The sequence below is a fragment of the Octodon degus genome, unplaced genomic scaffold, assembly GCF_000260255.1.
Source record: "Octodon degus isolate 3935 unplaced genomic scaffold, OctDeg1.0 scaffold00096, whole genome shotgun sequence".
Classification (NCBI taxonomy): Eukaryota; Metazoa; Chordata; class Mammalia; order Rodentia; family Octodontidae; genus Octodon; species Octodon degus.
Genome location: NW_004524672.1, coordinates 2,578,156 through 2,588,842, shown reverse-complemented (window position 1 = coordinate 2,588,842; position 10,687 = coordinate 2,578,156). Strand labels below are relative to the sequence as shown.

Sequence of the window (10,687 nt, the reverse complement as noted above, 5' to 3'; positions counted from 1 at the left end):
CTTTCTTTCTTTCTTTCTTTCAGTCTGTCTATCTGTCTGTCTTTCTTTTTCTTTTTCTTTCTTTTTTATTTTCAGGAAAGTTGCATACTAAGCTGAAAAAGAAGTTTCTCTGATCATGAGGAAAATTTTATGGAAATAATATATGTAATATACTTATAAGCAGGGGGAATCAGCTAAAAATACCACTACAAGCAGGCTAAGTTATATTTTCCAGTTGTGGTGCTTATAAACTCTACCAGTGCTATCTGTCCATCTCCTTATAAAAAGGCACAGCAGTTTAATCAAGTCGCTGGGAAACCACTGCCTCAAAATTGCAACCAAATTGTTTGTGCAGTGTTATGTATCTAAGGAAACAAATGTGGACTTCTAGAATTACATTATTAGTTTCTTTTCCGCTATGGCACTTGAAAGATTTTTCAGAATCTAGCAATGCCACGTCACAGTAACCAGTCACTGTCTGGGTGTGCGTTCCAAACCCTGTGCTGCTCCTGATCTCTTCTCCCTACCTTCTGCTTCCTTCTTGATTTTTGGTTCCTGAGAGATGAAGAGATAAAAAGCAAATTTAGGTGGGTGTGGTGGTGCAGGCCTGTGATCCCAGCACACTGAGGGGCTGAGGCAAGAGGAAGACCACAAGACCAAGACTAGTCTGAGCAATCTAGAAATTTAGAACAACTTTACTCACAATGTTTTTAAAAGTTTTTAAAAGACCAAGATTGTAGTTCAGTGGAAAGGCCCTATGTTCACTTTTAATGAATCTGTTGCTACCTACTCTAGTCCCTGGTGCTTGAAGGATACACTTTGGGAAATATAGCACTGCATCTCCCTGCTTCTGAAGCCTAATCTTTAGAAGTCCAACCAAGCCAATGTATTTTGTCAGTGCTATGTGACCTGTTTCTGAAAGAACCATTTTGCTGCTGCTCAGTAGCCCTGGCTCTGCAAAGCTCCATGTAGTGTGCTAAACAGCCTGTCTATTCACAAGTAGTATTCTGAAGAGGAGGTTAGAAGTAGCTTAACCATGATAGGCCCTGCTGTCCCTTCCTCTGGCTGGCCTGATGACTCTGGGGAAGGTGAATCTCAGGAGGAGCATTGCTCAGCTCTGCCCTAGAGCCCAAGTGAGGGGCAGACTTGATCTGGTACCCTGCCCACCTACTCAATACTCCCAGGCAGTGGCAGAGCCAGGGCTCTGCACAAGCCCAGTCTTATTCCTGAGGGGTCTAGACATGGAGAGCAGGGTGGGGCTGGTAGACACATTCCCACTCCCATTTCTGCTGAATTTTGGTACTGTGAGCTGAGCCTGTCAACCTCCACTGGATTGAGGCAGCAGACACTTCCCACTGTCAGCGCTGTTTCCATCTGCAATGAGGCTGACCATATGCATCTTTAGATCTTTTCCTGGGATGATTTGACCAGCCAAATTGCAAACTACTTAATATTGGGAATCTGTTATTTTCTTAGAGAACTCAAAACTTAAGATTTTCTTCAGGGGCCGGTGAGACAGTTCAGCTGCCTAACGTGCCTGCTTAGGTAAGCTTAGGCAAAGCACAGAGACCGTGGTTCAATCCCCAGCACCACATGCTGTGCCACACCCTCCCCCAGAGCAGGCTGAGCTGACCAGAGTCCAGGCCTGATGACACATGCCTGTAATCCCCTAGTGCTGGGGAGGCTGAAAGCAGGAGGATGGACAGGAGTCTAACCTGCATGGTGAAATCCTAGAACAGCCAAATACATTTAAAAAAAGAAAGAAAGAAAGAAAGAAAGAAAGAAAGAAAGAAAGAAAGAAAGAAAGAAAGAAAAGAGTTTCTTCAATAACATATAAGTGTATAAAACCAAATCACCATTTTTTAGCTAATGAGCATTATTTTAAATCAATATTATTTAAGGTATAATTTATGTAGAATAAAATTGTCATGTAAAATATAGAGCTACATAAGTGTGTTTTTAAAAGCAGAATTGTTTAGGTTAACTTTATTTCAGCAAAAAAATAGAGAAAAGAAATTTCCTACATACTCCCTCAATTGTAAGAGTTTCCTTTCTGGTGGTGATGGTAGAATGTTGGGTGTTGTGGGTCTGAGAGGAAGGGAAGTGTGTTGATGACTTTTTAACTTTAAAAATATTTACTTATTTATTTATTTATTTATTTATTTTTGTGCAGGACCTCACTACACAGCTGGAATTTGTAGTGATCCTTCTGTTTTTATCCTCCCCAATGCTGGGATTACAGGAGTGTGCCACCATGCCTGGACTTAGTGACTGGCTCAGCGCAACCAGGGACAGGGCCTGGTACAGCATGTGGTGCCAGGGATCAAGCCCCAGCCCATGGCTTTCCTAAGCAAATGCTTAGTCTGCTGAACTATCTCACTGGTCCTTAAAAACTTTTATAATAGTTGTGAATTTATAGTAAATTCCAAGGACAGTGCAGAGCATCCTTTGTGTCCCTTGTCAGCTTCCCTCTGTAGTCACATTTTTTCCATCTTCTCTTGATGCTGGGGCTTGGACCCAGGGCCTTCCTGCTGAGCTACACCCTAGCCCATTTTTTCTTTTTTAAATTTTGAATATAGGATCTCTCTACGTCACTCAGTTGTTGAGGGTGGGCTCTAACTCTGAATATTCTGCCTCAGTTTCCCAGAATGCTGGGTTTACAAGTAGAAGCCACTTCACTTGGCTAATAGCTATATTTTATATAATTAAGATATAATACTGATATCAGGAAATTGACATTGACACAAAATAGACATATTTCTGTCTACCACATACCTAGGTTCATCTAGTCACTGCCATAATCAAGATATGAAACTATTCTTAATCACAATGATCTCTCTGATGTTACCCCTTTATGGTTCAATCTATACCATCTGTTCTTACTACAGCCCTGATGACTGATGACCACTGATATGTTGTTTGACTTACAGTTTTACCACTTCCAGAACCTTACGTGATTAAAATCATATAAAATGTAAGTGGATTTTTATCACTCAACATACAGCTCTTATGATTCATCTAAGTTGCTGTGTTCTTTCTATTGCCAAATAATATTACAATTTATACTTATTTGTGTGTTGAACATATCCACATGCCATTTCTTTCCAAAGGCTTTAGGGTAGCTTATATCAAATTATATACTCACAAGGCTAAGAAAACAAAGATTCAAAATTATTACTGTTAGGGGAGTGGATTACAATGACCTTAGTGAATCAATTAGCCTTATTGAGTCAACTAGAGTCACTAGTTGAGTTTTAGAGCTGGCTCTGAAACTCCTAGTATCCAAAGAAAAAAAAGGACATCCATAAATGATATTGTTCTTGCTATTAAAAAGGATGCCTGCCAGTTCTTAAATTGAGAGAACTTCTCTGCTGGTGTTGAGTGTGAAAATATAACTCCTGAGTAGTTTTACATAGAGCTGACTGATGTGAGGGGTAGGTCTTAGCAGTATTTCTACAGCAAAGGTAAACACAGACATTACTCAGCTGGCTAGTTTTCATTGAATTATCAGTCACTGGGTAAAAGCAAACTGTTAATAAAGAACCCTATAAAGTCCAACAAAGGAGGCATATTACAACCCTATCCTTTCAACACACCGTAAGGAGTCTTGGGGGAGGGAAGTTACTGAGGTGAATGAGGAATGCCACTCTGTATTTTCCACTTTTCTCCCAACCTCCTTGTGAGTGACTGAGGTCATACAACCAATCATGGTCCATGAGTCATGAGTCCAGCAGCACACACCATCAAAAGATAACTCTTCTTAAAAAGTGACACCGGCATTCTTCCACCATGTTTTTTGGGATAGTTTTCCTCCTCAGATATGGATGGGTTTTGCAGAAGAGATGCTGTGTGACATTTTGTATATTAGCTTCTGCTAACTTTTGCCTGCCCTTCATTCTCAAAATCTCTCTCCCTCCCTCCATGCCCCTCTCTCTCTCCCTCTATTTTCTCCCTCTCTTCTCTATCTAACAAGACTTTCTCCCTGAGGCAGAACACAAAAGTTCAATCCATTCCGAAATTCTGAACCTGCTGTGGTAAATAACTTTGTTAAAGGACTGCACCTGTTTTATCCCAAGAGTGATCAAGTCATCTCTTTATAGGACTTAAATATGGAAGTAAAGAATTCTTGGAGAACAAGCCCCACATACCTGATCACTACAAACTTAAGAACAGATGTGCATTTAATTTATTTTCAATGAGTTCTCCGTGAATTACATAGGTATCTTAAGACTAGGAGGGTGATTGATTTGTAAACCACCTGGCTACTTAGAAGTGCTGAAAAATGCATAAGTGTGTTTGAGTCATCCTCTCTCAGGATTTACCTGAGATATTGGAGAAAAAGGACAACCTGTTCTTACAGGGCACCTGTTGTGGTTTCTGTCTAGTTGTTCCCCCAAAGCCTCACCCAGTCATGGGGTGTTATTTTAGAGTTTGTGATTAATTCATGATCCAATGCTGGGATTATGGGTGTGAGTGCTAAACCCAGCCTGGAGTAGAGAGCCTGAGGGCAATACCAGGAGGAGAAAGACTTGTCTTGGTTGCCATTGCTGCTGCTACTCCTTCCATTTTTTTCTTGCAGTTTTTCTGTTTTCTGTTGCCATGAACTACTGACATCTGCCCTTTGTCACTCTGCCTTGGAGCCAGCTGAGTATGGACTGAAACCTCCACAAACTGTGAGTTAAATAAACCTTGCCTTCCTTAATTTTTGGCATCAGGTATCTGTCCCTGCAACAAGAGGAAAGTAACAGAGACAACATTCTTTTACAATATCTCCATAGAAAAAGAAAAAAATAGTTGAAAAATGTTTCTAAAGCGATCTCTGAGTGAGGCAGCACGATGGACACGGTATTCTTCTGTGGGACAAGCACAGAACAGGATAATCAGTTCAGCAACAAACAGAAGAAACTACTGAAACAGATGAAATTTGCAGAATGCCTAGAAAAACAAGTAGACATGAGCAAAGTAAATTTGGAGGTTATAAAGCCTTGGATAACAAAACTAGTAACAGAAATCATTTGATTTAAAGATGATGTTATGATTGAGTTAATATTCATCCAGCTGTAAGTGAAGAATCCAGATACCAAAGTGGTGCAAATATACCTGATTGGGTTTTTGAATGGGAAAATGCTAGAAAATTTATGGGAAAACTTTGGCGCTTGCTGTTAAGTGCACAAGAAAACATCACTGGAATCCCTTCTGCTTTCCTAGAACTAAAGAAAGAAATAAAACTGAGACAGCTTGAACAAGAAAAACTGGCACTGATGAAAAAGCAGGATGAAGACAAAGATAAGAAAGATAAGGAAGAAAAAGAAAGCAGCAGAGAAAGGATGGAGAAGTCTCGAAGCCCAAGAGGGTGCAAATCCAGATTTCCTTACCCTAGAAGACATCTTCCCCTGTCAGGAGAGAGAGAAAGCGCAGTCATTCTCCATCTAGAACCAAGAGCCAGAGTCCTTCCCCTGCTCCAGAAAAGGAGGAAAACTCTCCAGAGCTCCCTGAGCCTTCAGTGAAAGCAAAAGAACCTTCAGTATAAGAGGCCACATCCACTAGTGACATCCAGAAAGTTCCCAAGCCTGAACCAATGCCAGAACCTAAAGAACCTGCTCCAGAAAAAAATTCCAAAAAAGAAAAAGAAAAGACCCGGCGGAGGTCTCGGTCACGTTCCAAGTCAAGGTCACGGACCCGTTCTCGCTGTCCTTCTCATACTCGACCAAGAAGGCGCCATAGGTCCCGATCAAGGTCGTATTCATCCAGGTGGCCAAGCCCAAGAAGAGGACCATTTCCTCGAAGAAGAGCCCCACCACGACGAATGCCGCCGCCTCCAGGGCGTAGAAGGAGTAGATCTTCCGTAAGACGAAGGAGGTGGTCATCAGCATCGCTGTCTGGGAGCAGTTCGTCCTCCTCATCTCGATCCTGGTCACCACCCAAGAAACCTCCCAAGAGGACTTCCAGCCCCCTCGAAAAACTCAGAGGTTATCTCCTCCAGCGAGTTCTCCAAGGCGAAGGCACAGGCCATCCCGGCCAGCTGCTCCACCACCAAAAACGTGTCTTTCCCTAACACCGGAGCAGTCAAACCACACAACAGCCATGTTTCTGTGTCTTTGGGGAGAACTTCAGGAAGGGTGACAAAATATAAAGGTACTGAGAAGCGAGCATCGCCATCAGCAGCAGCAAAGCCTAGAAAAGTAGAGTTATCTGAATCTGCAGAATATAAAGGTAGCAGAAGGGCTGCAGCTGGTTCTGTACAGCACAGACGCCAGCACTCATGACAGAACCTGCAGTCTTCATCTGACTCTGGCTCCTCCTCTTCTGCTGAAGATGAGCGACCCAAGCGATCCCATATGAAAAATGATGAGGTGGGCTGGCGGCGGAGACAGTCCTCTTCCCGGAGTGCATCTCCATTACCAGGAAAGCATCAGAAACAAACCTCCCCTTATGGTAGATGAAGGAGAAGCCTCTCCATCCCCTCCCTCCCCTCCCCGCTGCCCTCCCCAGCTCCTCCTCCTCGGCATCGCAGATACCCCACACCACCACCACGACGAATAACTTCCTCGCCTGCCCCTCGGCAAGTTCACCTTCCCGAGAAGATGCTCTCCTCCCATACAGAGGCAGTGCTCTCCTTCTCCACCTCCAAAGAGAAGGACAGCTTCGCCCCCGCCGCCTCCCGAGAAGGGTATGGTCATGCCCACCACCAAAGCCCCAAAGCCCTGGGTCTCCACCTCTCTGCCTCCCAAACAGAGAGGCTCCCCAGCCACCAAGAGACGCTCACCTTCCATCTCACCGAAGCCTAGGAAAGGGTCTTCCCTGAGCTGTGCTCTCAGGGAGACCCAGTCACCACAACCAAGCAAACGGCCTCGAGCTCCTCAGACCTCAAGGCCTCCACCCGCTGGAAAAGGAACGTTGGCCTCACCGCAAAACAGGAGGTCTCCATCTCTGAGTACCAGGCCCAAGACAAGAGTCTCCATAAGTTAAAAAGACAAAATTCTTCCTCACCAAGCCCGCAGTCCGTGAGACAAGCTCTGTTCTCTCTGTCTGTCTCTGGGTCTCCTGAGCAAGCCGCTAAGAAGCCCCTAGCACCTCTATCCTCTGTCCAGCCTCAATCACCCTCCACAAACTGGTCCCCCACGGTGCCAGCCAGGAAGGCTAAGAGCCCCACACGAAGCCCATCACCAGCCTGGAATTCCAGTCAGGATGGAGGTGGGAAGAAAAAAGGACAAGCAGGACAAGAAACACACAAAGGATAAGAAACACAAGAAGCACAAAAATCACAAGAAGAAAAAGGTGTGGCTGCTACCCCTGTAGCTGTTGCTGCTGTCACAACCACATCAGCACAGGAAGAACCTGAGGAAACCCCCAGCCCAAGAAGGAGACTAAGAGCGAAGCTGAAGACAACTTGGATAACGTAGAGAAGCACCTGCGGGAAAAGGCTCTGCCATCCATGCGGAAGGCTCAAGTGTCCCCACAGTCCTAGAGGAATGTTGGTTAGGACATAAATTTTATTTGGTTTGTACTCAATTCAATTTCAAAATTGTTAAAATGTGTTTGAGCTTTAGACTATAGCATTTTTTGTAATAATTGTTAGGTTGAAGTACACCATGTAAAAAAGGGGGCACATCCTACTGGGATTTTTCCCAGAGGAACTGAAAACAGCATACCATAATGATATATGTGCACCTATGTTTATAGCAGCACAATTTGTGATAGCCAAAGCTTGGAAACAACCAAGATGCCCATCACCTGAGGAATGGTTGAGAAAGATGTGGTATTTTTATGCAATAGGTTATTACTCATCCATAAAAAATGATAAACTCAGAGCCTTTATATTTAAGTGGATGCCACTTGAAGATATACTCATAAATGAAATAAACCAGACCCACATGTGTAAATATCATATAGTCTCCCTAGTGTAAGAACTTAAAAGAATAAATAAAAATGAAAGGTATAACACAATTAAAAGGGAAGTGAGAATTTAGTGATTAAACAACAAAGAGAAGGCAAGGAGAAAAGCTAGGAAACATGACAGGAGCAAAGTCATACATTTATATGCACAAGATGGTTAAGGCAAACATCCTGTGAATCTTCAGCAGTTTTTTTTGTTTTTGTTTTTGTTTTTTCTTTTCTGGAACCAGGGATTGAACTCAGGCCCTTGTGCTTGCCAGGGAAGCACTTAGAAGCACTTATTCTACTGAGCCATCTCCCCATCCCCCTTTAGCAGGTATTTGAAACTAGCAGCTAATTAGCAGGCTTTTCACCCTGATTAACTAACACCTGTTAACTAAGCTGATACCTGTAAACTAAGCAACTGCACTGAAGATAGCAATGTGTATTACTAGGGTCATGCATGGAATGCCTGTTACTCTGGTCTTCTAAATACATACTCCTTGTCATGTCATACCAAGCACTGCGATACTTTCTCTCAAGTAAATATTTGTTTTTTTAAAAAGGGGGAGTAATAAACAAAAACAAGAGATAAGAAAAACAAGTCATAGAACTCTCCTGCTGTATATGGTTAGATTTCTAAATTTCTGTGTAAAAATATGTAATTGTTCATTCTTGTTTTTAAAAATATTTTCTATGTTATTAAATTTTTTAATATTCTTTCTTCACATTCTACAGGGATTTAAAAATTAACATATCAATACTTGATAGAAAATACCTATTCCATGTTATGTCTAAGATGTTTGATATTCAGATGGATAATGAGGTTAAGTTCAACTTCCTATTTTATAGGATAATAATATAATTAAGCTTCTCTTCTGGAGGGTTAACAACTTAAGTTTGCAGACCAAAAGTTAGAGAAAAAGAAGGGCTGCAAGGACAGCCAACATTTTGGCCCTAGTCTTTTAAGGTCAGTGAGGACTCAGGACATAGGAGAACCTCTACTGTAACATTTTGTAACTCAGTAGTGTTACAAATTTTATGATCAAGTAGATTATGGGACCCCAGATGAAAATGATTGATGATGTAAAGTGAGCCTAAGGAAAGTCACATGGAGAGAAAACATTCTCTCAGGCTTTATCAGAGAGCAAATTGGTCAAGCAATGTCTGTGACTCATGCATATTGCTGACATTGACAAAAGATCTACAAATTGCTGTACAAGGTTTCAGGACAAGTTCTGATAGGATTTGACTGATCTTGTCAGATACAAAAGTTGCATTTTTTGTTATATAGGTATTGTGAAGTATAAAAAGTAAAGCCATATTAATACGTTGAGCTGTAAAAGGCTCAAGTCAACAACTTCTGACAATGACAGTCTTGTGGATAACCCACTAGTATTATAGACTACTGACTATATTGAATTACTCTGCTGAATTCATGCACCTACCATATATGAATAGCAGTGGAATATACATTTCTAACAAAAGTAAACAAAAAATGGGCTATAAATGGACCATTTTGTAGTGGAAAAAATACATATCTGTATATAAAAATAGCATAAATATACAGCTACTTCCTCTTAGTTCAATGAAAAGAAGGTTTTGAACTAATAGTGTTTAAACAAGATATCATGTCTGCATCTTGTACTAGGAACAATTACTACAAAGACAACAACGTGCAATGTAGTAATTATTGTAACTGTACTACTAACTTGTTTTGAAATTATCTAATTGGTACTTCTTTCTTAATAAAATTATTAAAAAATAGGGGCTGTGGAGATGACTCAGTAGAATAAGCGCTTGTCTGACAAGCCAAACAGCCTGAGTTCAATCCCCAGTTCTGCCAAAAAATAAAAAGGGGGCATGAATTTACATTGCAAAATGTGTTCACAGTGTATCAGTGACATTTTTTCATTGGCATCTGACATAATTTCATTTAGAGTAAAACATTTTAAGCCAAAAAAAAATCTTTTTTAAAAAAAGTGGGGGTTTAAGTATTGTTGGCATTCTGATTTCTTTAAGTGCCACTTGCTATTCCCAGGGAGGCTTTCCCTGTTTTCTTTGTTCTGTTTCTCTCTCTCTCTCTCTCTCTCTCTCTCTCTCTCTCTCTCTCTCTCTCTCCGATTAGAGCCTTCATACTCATTTAAGTTCTACTTCCAACCCTGTATGGTTTGCAAGCTAGCCCAAAATCAGACCCCCGTTGAAGCACCACAGAAGCATAAGTGAATGTACCAGTGCCACAAACTTGCCTGTTGCCTGTGGAATCACTGATGAAAGGAATCAGGACTCGAGCTCCAGGTTGAGACAGAAAATAAAAGCTTGTTTTCCAGGACACTAGACTTATATGGATGTGTGACACATTGATTCAGAACACTGGAACTGTATTCTACTCTGTTCTGCATTTCCTTTATCTTTCCCCGCCTTCCTCACCAGCCCCCATCATCCCCTTCTCCCCTTGCTTGTAAGGGCAGTTAAGTAGTCCCAAGAAGGATGATGGATCCTTCAGTTATATGAAATCTTTGTTTTCTGAAATGTCAGAAATTTACTGTCTTCATTGTTTTTCACTTGTTTAAGCTTTTTTTTTTTTTTCCTTTCCTTTTAATTTACAGAATGAATTGTAAGCATTGGGTTGATGACCTTAAAGAATTCAGCCCAGGTATTCCACCATGCTATTTCTTCCTTGGAGTCAGGTTACTATGGACTCAATCTTCTGAAACCAAGAGTCAAATTAAAGATTCCTCCCAATAGTTTACATATTTCAGGCATTTTTGTCCCTTCAACAGGAAAGCTGATTAATAGTGATATATTAGTATATTTTGGTAAATTTTCCCTG

General features: G+C 41.4%; 1 pseudogene; it reads left to right on the top strand.

Annotated features, from left to right (window-relative positions):
• The first annotated feature begins 4,815 nt into the window (after positions 1–4,815).
• Positions 4,816–7,447, top strand: LOC101586271 (annotated as a pseudogene).
• The last annotated feature ends 3,240 nt before the right edge of the window (positions 7,448–10,687 follow it).